This window comes from Ranitomeya variabilis, chromosome 4 (genome assembly GCF_051348905.1).
Source record: "Ranitomeya variabilis isolate aRanVar5 chromosome 4, aRanVar5.hap1, whole genome shotgun sequence".
Taxonomy (NCBI): Eukaryota; Metazoa; Chordata; class Amphibia; order Anura; family Dendrobatidae; genus Ranitomeya; species Ranitomeya variabilis.
Genome location: NC_135235.1, coordinates 740,800,971 through 740,812,514, shown reverse-complemented (window position 1 = coordinate 740,812,514; position 11,544 = coordinate 740,800,971). Strand labels below are relative to the sequence as shown.

Below are 11,544 nucleotides of genomic sequence, written 5' to 3'. Positions count from 1 at the left end.
CACTTAAAATATACAGAAAGTGATGCCCTGCATCAAACCCAGGTCTCTCCAGCCTGGCCCAAATGGGTTCTGGGCACCAGAACTAGCATCAAAGTGGGCAAACAGCCCATTTTCACAGATTTGAATAAGTAACTTATGTTTTTAAGGGGTTAAATGCCTTTGGGCCACTGATACGACACTTAAAATACGCAGAAAGTGATGCCCTGCATCAAACCAAGGTTCCTCCAGCGTGGCCCAAATGCGTTCTGAGCACCAGAATTGGCATCAAACTGGGCAAACAGCTCATTTTCACAGATTTGAATAAGTAACTGATGTTTTTAAGGGGTTAAATGCCTTTGGGCCACTAATACGACACTTAAAATACACAGACAGTGATGCCAGGGGCGTAACTACCGCGGTCGCAGGGGTCGCAATTGCGACGGGGCCCGCAGTGCTTAGGGGCCCACCCAGTCCAGCAGACTGGGCGGGCTCCTAAGAACTCTAAGCTACAAAATGGGCCGCCGGCCCTTTAAATAATTCTTCCTTACAGGCCCTGCTGCGCGTGCACTCGCGATCACGGGTGGGACTGCACTTGACCCGCAGCAGAGCCCCTCCACCGCAGAGAGCCGCACACCACTACTATAGCTGCCACTGCTCTGTGCGCACAGGACCTGTGATGAGGTCACAGGAGGGGAGGAGTTGGAGTCACATGATCAAGGGCTTCCGTGTAGTGCAGGACAGTAGTGCAGTGCTGTTTGTCATCGTACTGGAGGAGGGTAAGCTTTTGTGTGAGGTCAGGAGGGGTTTGGGTGGATGTAGCAGAGCAGTGTGTGTATGAGGTGTACGGAGCGGAGCCGGGTGTGTATGAGGTGTACGGAGCGGAGCCGGGTGTGTATGAGGTGTACGGAGCAGAGCTGGGTGTGCATGAGGTGTACGGAGCAGAGCCGGGTGTGTATGAGGTGTACGGAGCGGAGCCGGGTGTGTATGAGGTGTACGGAGCGGAGCCGGGTGTGCATGAGGTGTACGGAGCGGAGCCGTGTGTGTACGAGGTGTACGGAGCGGAGCCGTGTGTGTACGAGGTGTACGGAGCGGAGCCGTGTGTGTACGAGGTGTACGGAGCGGAGCCGTGTGTGTACGAGGTGTACGGAGCGGAGCCGTGTGTGTACGAGGTGTACGGAGCGGAGTCGGGGGTGTACGGAGCGGAGTCGGGTGTGTACGAGGTGTCGCATCTCTGCTTCAGGAAAATGGCCGCCGCGATCTCCATCTGGGCACGCGCGGCATCCTGCGGCCATTTTCCTGAAGCCGCGGCCAGCAGAGCGCCGCTTCTGCGCACGCACGGCCAAAGGAAGATGGCCGCCCCACCGATCACCAATGAAATGTCGCACATCACGCTATTTTCACTCCCCTGTGCAGTGGATTCGGGACCTTGGGCATGCGCACACCACTACGCCACCAACGGAAAACTAAGCAAGATCTGGGGGAAGACACCACGCCCATCTGACCAGACCAGCCTGATTGACAGGCGAAAACGACTACTTTGGTAACGTATTTCGGCAGCATAGGTGGGGAATCGGGGTCCACAAAATACACTATTGCAATGCACAGCTCAGGCCCTATTTAACAGTATTTTTATCTCATACGGAAAAAACGGGGTGACAGGTTCCCTTTAAGAGAAAGCCAAAATAACCCCGGGACAGAAGGCGAGAGCAGGGGGGAGGTGCGGGACAGAGCCGCTTTAGGCTAGTTTCACACTAGCGTTAACTGCAATACGTCGCAAATGCGTCGTTTTGCCGAAAATACGCATCCAGCAAAAGTTCTTGCTGGATACGTTTTTTCGTCATAGACTAACATTAGCGACGCATTTGCGACGCATTGCCAAACGTCGCGTCCGTTTTGCGACGCTTGGGCGTGTGGTAGCGGACCGTCGGGAGAAAAAAACCTTACATGTAACGTTTTTTGCTCCCAACGGTCCACTTTTTCCGACCGCGCATGCGCGGCCGGAACTCCGCCCCCACCTCCCCGCACTTCCCCGCACCTCACAATGGGGCAGCGGATGCGTGGGAAAAATGCATCCGCTGCCCCCGTTGTGCGGCGGAGACCACACTAGCGTCGGGAACGTTGGCCCGACGCACAGCGACGGGTTGTTCCCGACGCTAGTGTGAAACTAGCCTTAGTCGCTAGTGTGAAACTAGCCTTAGTCAGGAGAAGCTGAGGAGCTGCAGCCGGTTTACATCAGCCACCCCTGTACCAGAGAGGAGATTGTGAGTTGTGTATATGAGCTGGTATCTCTGGTGTGTGTGTGTGTGTGTGTGTGTGGTATCTGTAGTGTGTGTGTGATAACTGTAGTATGTGTGTGATATCTGTAGTATGATGTGTGTGTGTGTGATATCTGTAGTGTGTGTATGTGTGTGTGTGTGTGTGTGTGTGTGTGATATCTGTAGTGTGTGTGTGTGTGTGTGTATCTGTAGTGTGTGTGTGTGTGTGATATCTGTAGTATGATGTGTGTGTGTGATATCTGTAGTATGTCTGTGTGTGTGTGTGATATCTGTAGTGTGTGTGTGTGATAACTGTAGTATGTGTGTGATATCTGTAATATGATGTGTGTGTGATAGCTGTAGTGTGTGTAATAACTGATGTGTGTGTGTGTGTGTGATATCTGTAGTATGATGTGTGTGTGTGATATCTGTAGTGTGTGTGTGATATCTGTAGTATGTGTGTGTGAGGCAGCGGCGTAACTACTACGGTCGCAGCTGCAAGCGGCTCTGGCAGGTCAGGGGGCCGTGAGTCCCCTTGAGCCTGTCTCCCTTATGCTTGTGTCCCCATGTGCCAGTCTCCCTTGCCCATTAGTCCCTGTGTGTCCCCTTGAGCCTGTCTCCCTTATGCTTGTGTCCCCGTGTGCCAGTCTCCCTTGCCCATTAGTCCCTGTGTGTCCCCATGTGCCTGTCTCCTATGTCCCCTTGTGCTTGTGTCAGTCTCCTTTGTCCCCTTATGCTTGTGTCCCTTGTCCCCGTGTGCCAGTCTCCCTTGCCCATTAGTCCCTGTGTGTCCCCTTGAGCCTGTCTCCCTTATGCTTGTGTCCCCGTGTGCCAGTCTCCCTTGCCCATTAGTCCCTGTGTGTCCCCATGTGCCTGTCTCCTATGTCCCCTTGTGCTTGTGTCAGTCTCCTTTGCCCACTAGTCCCTGTGTGTCAGTCTCCCTTTCCCACTTGTCCCTGTGTGTCCCCTTGTGCTTGTATCCCTTGTCCCCTTGTGCTTGTCCCTTGTCCCCGTGTGTCCCCTTGTCAGTCTCCATTGCCCACTAGTCCCCTTGTATCAGTCTCCCTTGCCCACTAGTCCCTGTGTCCCCGTGTGCCAGTCTCCCTTGTCCACTAGTCCCCGTGTGCCCTTTGTGTGTCTCCCTTGCCCACTTGTCCCCGTGTGCCCCTTGTGTCAGTCTCCATTGTCCCCTTGTGTCAGTCTCCCTTGCCCACTAGTCCCCTTGTAACCTTCTCCCCTGCCTCCTAGCCCCCATGTGTCCCCTTGTGCCTGTCTTCCTTGTCCCCTTGTGCTTGTCCCTTGTCCCCGTGTGTCAGTCTCCATTGCCCACTAGTCCCCTTGTATCAGTCTCCCTTGCCCACTATTCCCCGTGTGTCAGTCTCCCTTGCCCACTAGTCCGTGTCCCCGTGTGCCAGTCTCTCTTGTCCACTAGTCCCCGTGTGCCCTTTGTGTCAGTCTCCCTTGCCCACTTGTGTCAGTCTCCCTTGCCCACTAGACCCCTTGTATCCTTCTCCCCTGCCTCCTAGCCCCCATGTGTCCCCTAGTGCCTGTCTTCCTTGCCCCCTTGTTCCCTCTCCTCTGCCCCCTCGTCACCATTTGCTCGTGTCTTTGTCACTGCCCCTGTATGGAGGGGCTGCATTATACTATGAGGGGGGCTGCATTGTATTCTATGGGGCTTACATTGAATTTTATGGCGGGGGGGGCCCCATTTGGAAGTTCGCACCGGGGCCCATAACTTTGTAGTTACGCCACTGAGTGATGCCCTGCATCAAACCCAGGTCCCTCCAGCCTAGCCCAAATGGGTTCTGTGCACCAGAATTAGCATCAAAGTGGGCAAATATAGTGGGTTGGTGTCGGGAATGCCTTGGTTACAGCATCAAAACCCTGTTATTAACTGGGTTACTGAGGAAATTGTTCAATGGTCCTTATCTAAGTCCTTGAAGTCTGTATCTGTTGTCTGTCGGTCTGGAAGCTATTCCGGAGTATCTGAAGGTCTTTGAAGACGTGTTCTCTGAAAGCGAGGCTGAGGTTCTACCGCCACATCCATCTTGTAATTGTGCCATCAATTTAATCTGTCTTGTCCTGAGCGGCTGGCCATGAAGGAGTATATTGCCGAGAGTCTTCGTAAGGGGCATATCCGCCCTTCTGTTTCTCTTGTGGCAGCTGGCTTTTTCTTTGTAAAGAAAAAAGATGGTGGTTTGAGTCCTTGCCTCGACTTTCGGGAACTCAACAAAATCACTGTGAGAAACACTTACCCACTTCCTCTCATTCCTGACTTGTGTAACCAGTTGTCTGGGGCCAAATGATTTTCAAAGTTGGATTTGTGGGGAGCCTATAATTGGATAAGTGTTTGAGAGGGAGACGAGTGGAAGACGGCGTTTCTCACGTGAGAAGTTCTTTTTGAGAATCTTTTTACGTCCTTCGGGCTAACAAACACCCCTGGCCATTTTTCAAAATTTTATTAATATTGTGTTTGCTGATCTGATCGGTCACTTTGCGGTTATTTACCTTGACGACATCTTGGTTTACTCCCCTGACAGTGAAACCCATTTTCACTATTCGCGTACTGTCCTTCATAGACTCAGGGAAAAACTACTTTTTTCAAAATTTGAAATGTTAATTTTTTGTACAGGAGTTATGATTTTTGGGTTTGATTGTTTCCAATGAGGGGTTTCGCATGGATCCCAAGAAGGTGCAGGCTATTAGTGATTGGGTTCAGCCCCGTGACTTGAAGGGTTTGCAACTAGTGATGAGCGAGTATACTCGTTACTTAGGTTTTCCCGAGCACACTCGGGTGGTCTCCAAGTATTTATGTCTGATCAGAGATTTAGTTTTCCTTGCCGCAGCTGCATGATTTACAGCTACTAGACAGCTTGATTACATGTGGGGATTCCCTGGCAAACAGGCAACCCCCACATGTACTCAGGCTGGCTAGCAGCCATACATTATGCAGCTGCATCAACAAAAACTAAATCTCTGAGCAGTCACAAATACTCGGGAGACCACCCGAGCGTGCTCGGGAAAGCCCGAGCAACGAGTATACTCGCTCATCACTATTTGCAACGCTTCTTGGGGTTTGCAAACTACTATCGAAAGTTCATCAAGTGTTTTTTGCAGGTAGTTAATAGTGATGAGCGAATATACTTGTTGCTCAGGAAATCTCCAAGTATTTGTGACTGCTCAGAGATTTAGTTTTTGTTGACACAGCTGCATGATTTATGGCAATTATGGCACTTAGCCTCTCTCTTCCCACTGCCCTGTAGCGGTGGCAATGGGGTAATAGTTGGGTGGTTGATGTGACCTTTGAATTGTAAGGTCACATCAAGCCCGGCTTAGTAATGGAGAGGTGTCAATAAGACAGCTATCCATTACTAATCCTATAGTTGTTAGAGGTTCAATAAAGACACAGCCAGAATAAAGTCTTTTAATTAAATAAAACAATAACCACATTTTGCCATCTTTATTATTCAGCTAATCCATGAGACGCCCTCGATCTCCTGTAATGAATTAAAAAAAAAACCAGCAATATACCTGTCCGTCGTTCTGTCCCACGCAGTAATCCATATCTGGGGAAAATACAGTTTGCAACCAGGACTGTGCTAAGATGCTACCAGCCCAGCTGCAAACTACTGGGGAATGAGGAGATGCTGCCAGCGCAGCCTCAGTGACTAGCGGTGAAGTCACTGAGTCTACCCTCCCTGCTTGCCTGACCCGCGCTGAACTCTGGAGCGTGGGAAAATGCCAGTTCATTTTCCCACGCTGCAGAGTTCATTGCAGTTCAAGCCGGAAGGGAGGGCAGACTATGTGACATCAGCGCTAGTCTCTGTAGCTGCACTGGCAGCATCTCCTCATTCCCCAGTAGTTTGCAGCCATGGCGGTTGCATTTCAGCACCGCTCCTAGTTGCAAACTGTATTTTCCCCAGATATTGATTACTGCGTGGGACAGAACGACTGACAGGTATGGTATATTGTTGGGTTTTTTTTTTTTTTTTTAATTACAGGAGAACAAGGGCGTTGTATGTATTAGCTGGATAATAAGGATGAAAAACTGTGTTTAGTGTTTTATTTCATTAAAAGACTTTATCCTGGCTGCGTCTTTATTGAACCTGTAACAACTATAGGATTAGCAATGGATAGGTGTCTTCTTGACACTTCTCCATTACTAAGCCGGGCTTGATGTGACCTTACAATATAAAGGTCACATCAACCCCCAAACTATTACCCCATATACCACCGATACAGGGCAGCGGGAAGAGAGAGGCTAAGTGCTGAAATTGGTGAATCTTAAAAATGCGACATTTCTGGGGAGGCTGAGAGCAAGTGTTTGTAGCCATGAGGGGTCAATATCCATGGCCCCTTCCTAGGCTATGAATATCAGCCCGCAGCTGTCTGCATAGCTTTTTCTGGAATTTAATTATAAGGGTACCCTATGTCATTTTTGGGGGGCCACCCTATTTTAATAGCCAGTAAACACTAAAAATACAGCTGTGGGCTCATATTCATAGCCTGGGGAGATCCATGGGTATTAACCCCTTCTTAGGCTATAAACATTGGCCTCCAGTCGCTGGCTTTCCCTCTCTCGATTGGAAAATTACGCGGGAGCCCGCAACATTTTTTCCCCCCAAAATAATCTTTTATTAATTACATACATGTCCTCTAATTTGCACACACACTATACTAATCGTATTGATCACTGACATATACAGTACATATCTAACTATTCTGCATCTACTTAGTGTATGTAAACCATGTCTTCTATCCTGTCGGCTCCAGCAGTGATTTTAGAGAGGCTGACAAATGAATTACCGGCTATTCTTCTATGTATCTTTCTCTGCAATATAAAGATTATATATATACAGTATATATATATATATACAGTGCCTACAAGTAGTATTCAACCCCCTGCAGATTTAGCAGGTTTAATAAGATGCAAATAAGTTAGAGCCTTCAAACTTCAAACAAGAGCAGGATTTATTAACAGATGCATAAATCTTACAAACCAAAAAGTTTTGTTGCTCAGTTAAATTTTTATAAATTTTAAACATAAAAGTGTGGGTCAATTATTATTCAACCCCTAGGTTTAATATTTTGTGGAATAACCTTTGTTTGCAATTACAGCTAATAATCGTCTTTTATAAGACCTGATCAGGCCGGCACAGGTCTCTGGAGTTATCTTGGCCCACTCCTCCATGCAGATCTTCTCCAAGTTATCTAGGTTATTTGGGTGTCTCATGTGGACTTTAATCTTGAGCTCCTTCCACAAGTTTTCAATTGTGTTAAGGTCAGGAGACTGACTAGGCCACTGCAACACCTTGATTTTTTGCCTCTTGAACCAGGCCTTGGTTTTCTTGGCTGTGTGCTTTGGGTCGTTGTCTTGTTGGAAGATGAAATGACGACCCATCTTAAGATCCTTGATGGAGGAGCGGAGGTTCTTGGCCAAAATCTCCAGGTAGACCGTGCTATCCATCTTCCCATGGATGCGGACCAGATGGCCAGGCCCCTTGGCTGAGAAACAGCCCCACAGCATGATGCTGCCACCACCATGCTTGACTGTAGGGATGGTATTCTTGGGGTCGTATGCAGTGCCATCCAGTCTCCAAACGTCACGTGTGTGGTTGGCACCAAAGATCTCGATCTTGGTCTCATCAGACCAGAGAACCTTGAACCAGTCAGTCTCAGAGTCCTCCAAGTGATCATGAGCAAACTGTAGACGAGCCTTGACATGACGCTTTGAAAGTAAAGGTACCTTACGGGCTCGTCTGGAACGGAGACAATTGCGGTGGAGTACGTTACTTATGGTATTGACTGAAACCAATGTCCCCACTGCCATGAGATCTTCCCGGAGCTCCTTCCTTGTTGTCCTTGGGTTAGCCTTGACTCTTCGGACAAGCCTGGCCTCGGCACGGGAGGAAACTTTCAAAGGCTGTCCAGGCCGTGGAAGGCTAACAGTAGTTCCATAAGCCTTCCACTTCCGGATGATGCTCCCAACAGTGGAGACAGGTAGGCCCAACTCCTTGGAAAGGGTTTTGTACCCCTTGCCAGCCTTGTGACCCTCCACGATCTTGTCTCTGATGGCCTTGGAATGCTCCTTTGTCTTTCCCATGTTGACCATGTTTGAGTGCTGTTCACAAGTTTGGGGAGGGTCTTAAATAGTCAGAAAAGGCTGGAAAAAGAGATAATTAATCCAAACATGTGAAGGTCATTGTTCTTTGTGCCTGAACTACTTCTTAATACTTTAGGGGAACCAAACAGAATTCTGGTGGGTTGAGGGGTTGAATAATAAATGACCCTCTGAAAAGACTTTTCACAATTAAAAAAAAAAAATAAACAAAGAAATAACATTCTTTTTTGCTGCAGTGCATTTCACACTTCCAGGCTGATCTACAGTCCAAATGTCACAATGCCAAGTTAATTCCAAATGTGTAAACCTGCTAAATCTGCAGGGGGTTGAATACTACTTGTAGGCACTGTATATATATATATATATATATATATATATATATATATATATATATATATATATATATATATAACCATATGCAAGAAGAAAGAGAAGGCACTCACCGATCTAAATTTCCCAACTTTATTTCATCTTAATGTTAAAAAAATTCCATGGCCGGGGGAGTAAGGAGCAGAGTTCTTGTGAGCAGGGATAGACGACGGCCGTTTGTGCTTGCGCTTCCACGGGTCAGTATTTTTTTTAACATGAAGATGAAATAAAGTTGGGAATTTTAGATCGGTGAGTGCCTTCTCTTTCTTCTTGCATATGGTCATGGATTTTCGTGTATTTTCAGAAGAGCACCTATGATCTTGATGCATGGCTGATGCTAGGACTATTATTCATTAATACCTGAACCCGAAATTTTTGGATAACCTCGTTTCACAGACAGTGCCGTTCGTTTTTGGTCTTCTTGGCATTAGATATATATTTATATATATATATATATATATATATATATATACACACACACTAGCTATTGAACCTGTTCTACGCCCGGGTGGCGAGCATTTATATTGGTATATGGTCTCCATCCTGGTATGCGCCTCTTCCATCCTGCCCCCTAATCTTGTCATGTGCTGCTACCATCTTGCACCCCCATCCTGTCATACGCTGCTCCCATCCTGCGTCCCCTTCCTGTCATGTGCAGCCCCATCCTGCGCCCTCATCCTGTTTTGTGCGCCTCCATCTTGTCTTGTGCTACTCTTTTCCTGTGCCCTCATCCTGTCATGTGCTGCTCCCATCCTGCGCCCCCATCCTGTCATGTGCTGCTTTCATCCTGCGCCCCATCCTGTCATGTGCTGCTCCCATCCTGCGCCCCCATTCTGTAATGTGCTGCTCCCATCCTGCGCCCCCATTCTGTCATATGCTACTCCCATCCTGCGCCCCCATTCTGTAATGTGCTGCTCCCATCCTGTGCCCCCATTCTGTCATGTGCTGCTCCCATCGTTGATGGCCCCCATAAGATGCTCCATAGCATAATATGCCCCGTATGCTGCTGCTGCGATTTAAAAAAAAAAAATGACAGACTCACCTCTCGTCGCTGGGCGCCGAGTGCCTAAGCAGGCGGGAACACCAGCGCACTATGGGGGTCAGGTGCTGGAGTCGCCGCTGGCTAAGGCCCCCGGTGTAACAGCGTGTCCCTCCCCCGGCCTGTGTCCCTGGACTGCTATGTAATCAGGCTTGAGTCAACAACCAGAAGGGGGAGCTTTCCCTCATGGAGGGATGGATCCCAGGACACAGAACAATAGACTCATGTGTTGGCTGATTCAATTGTGTGGTGACTTGCGAAGGGCTGGGATCATATGCTGAGGCGAGATCCTGGTGCCCGTGTGGGGAGGGTTAAAAGCTGCCACGTGGAATGGTGTTGTGTCCCTCATCTGTTGGATCCAGTAAACCCATCCCAGGATTATTTTTCTTTTCCCTGGCTTCGGATTGCCAGGTGGCGCCCCCGGATCTGCTCCCTTTGTGTGGACTCATTGTAGACTAATTACGGACGCTGCAGAATTACTTTGATTTGTGTTGTCCCAGTTCCCTGTTCCGATAAATTTTATTGGATTGATTACTGGCGTGGTGTCTCTTCCTGCTCTGTCGCATGCCCCGTCACACCCGGCACTTGCGATATTCACCTGTCCCTGTTCCACCGCCGCGCGCCACTCTGTCATCCGTGTCCTCTGGCTGTGACTGTTGAGGCAGGGGGCGCGCACTGACCACGTCATCGCGCCCTATGACCTGAACGTCACAGCCAGAGGATGCGGAAGACCCGGCGGTGGAACGGGGACAGGTGAATATAGCATGGCTCACCCTCCCCCTTCATACTCACCCTCCTGGTGTGTCTCTGCTTCTCCGTCGGAGATCGCGGTATGCGTTCAGTGCTTACTCCTACCGCGATCTCCTGGGCCACAATCCTCCTCCCCGGATGCGTCACACTGTGAGATCCAGACTGTGCAGACGCGTCGCGCTCGCACAGTCTATAAAGGCTTTGGACAGAGTGATGCTATCAGCGGTATATTATATATATATATATATATATACTAGATGGCAGCCCGATTCTAAAGAATCGGGAGTCTAGAATCCATATATACTTTATTTATTCTAATGTAAGAATAATTTGGTGGGCGGGGCCCCACGGCCTCCGATTTGGTGGGCGGGGTCCCTCTGCCTCCGCTTTGGTGGGCGGGGCCGCTCGGCCTTCGATTTGGTGGGCGGGGCTCCTCGGCCTCCGATTTGGTTGGTGGGGCCCCTCAGCCTCCGATTTGGTAGGCGGGGCCCCTTATCCTCCGATTTGGTGGGCGGGGCCCCTCGGCCTCCGATTTGGTGGGCGGGCCCCTCGGCCTCCGATTTGGTGGGCGGGGCCCCTCGGCCTCCGATTTGGTGGGCGGGGCCCCTCGGCCTCCGATTTGGTTGGCGGGGCCCCTCGGCCTCCGATTTGGTGGGCAGGGACCCTCGGCCTCCGATTTGGTGGGCGGGGCCCCTCGGCCTCCGATTTGGTTGGTGGGGCCCCTCGGCCTCCGATTTGGTGGGCGGTGACCCTCGGCCTCCGATTTGGTGGGCGGGGACCCTCGGCCTCCAATTTGGTGGGCGGGGACCCTCGGCCTCCGATTTGCTGGGCGGGGACCCTCGGCCTCCGATTTGCTGGGCGGGGACCCTCGGCCTCCGATTTGGTGGGTGGGGACCCTCGGCCTCCGATTTGGTGGGCGGGGCCCCTCGGCCTCCGATTTGGTGGGCGGGGCCCCTCGGCCTCCGATGTGGTGGGCGGGGCCCCTCGGCCTCCGATGTGGTGGGCGGGGCCCCTCGGCCTCCGCTTTGGTG

General features: G+C 50.2%; 1 protein-coding gene across 1 annotated transcript in view; it reads left to right on the top strand.

Annotated features, from left to right (window-relative positions):
• The first annotated feature begins 1,397 nt into the window (after nt 1-1,397).
• Nucleotides 1,398-11,544, top strand: part of LOC143768014 (uncharacterized) — a 63,816-nt gene continuing 53,669 nt past the window's right edge. Inside the window, exon 1 of the mRNA XM_077256646.1 lies at nt 1,398-1,519. The gene's annotated coding sequence lies outside the window, so the exon portion shown is untranslated. The remainder of the gene's footprint in view (nt 1,520-11,544) is intronic.